The sequence below is a fragment of the Gekko japonicus genome, unplaced genomic scaffold (assembly GCF_001447785.1).
Source record: "Gekko japonicus isolate JY-2015 unplaced genomic scaffold, Gekko_japonicus_V1.1 scaffold876, whole genome shotgun sequence".
In the NCBI taxonomy this organism is placed as follows: Eukaryota; Metazoa; Chordata; class Lepidosauria; order Squamata; family Gekkonidae; genus Gekko; species Gekko japonicus.
The window spans coordinates 27,130-27,795 of record NW_015176475.1 but is presented as its reverse complement, the minus strand read 5'-3'; positions in this window follow the sequence as shown (position 1 = coordinate 27,795).

The window sequence follows — 666 nt, the reverse complement described above, 5'->3', positions numbered from 1 at the left end:
AATGGAACTTTGTTGGTCTTAAAGGTGCCGCTGGACTCTAACTTAGTCCCAAACGCAGTTGGTGAATGTTTACCAGCATACGTCCAGCAAGCAGAAACATAGCCAGTGGGAAGTTCCGTGAATGCCCAAGCTTGTTATATACGCCAGTGAACACTCACAACACCTATGTTCACTAGCATTACATCTCAGTGTTTATAAATGTCTAAACTCACCTGAAACTGGGATTGCTTGGATTTGCGAAGTGTCCCCTTCATTTTGGACTCTCATCGTAAAATGTCGAATGCAGGAGCTGCAAGTTGCTCTGCTGCAAGGATCCAACGCCATTAAATCTGACCAACTTTGTTACCATTAGTCCTATTCCCATCTTGATTAAAAATAAATGCTCGGCCTTTAGGAAGCACTTTGAAGTGCCTGAAGCACTTTGGACATGTTGTCAGCAGTGTTCCCTCTAAGCTGAGTTAGGGTGAGCTAGCTCACAGTTTTTTAGCCTCCGGCTCACACATTTTTGTCTTTGCTCAGGAAGGATGGCTCCAGAGCAAATTAATGTATGCAGTGGCCAAATCGCTCACTCTCAACTTTAAGGCCAGCAGCTCACAAAGTAGAATTTTTGCTCACAGGACTCCACAGCTTAGAGGGAACATTGGTTGTCAGTAATTCTCAAAACAG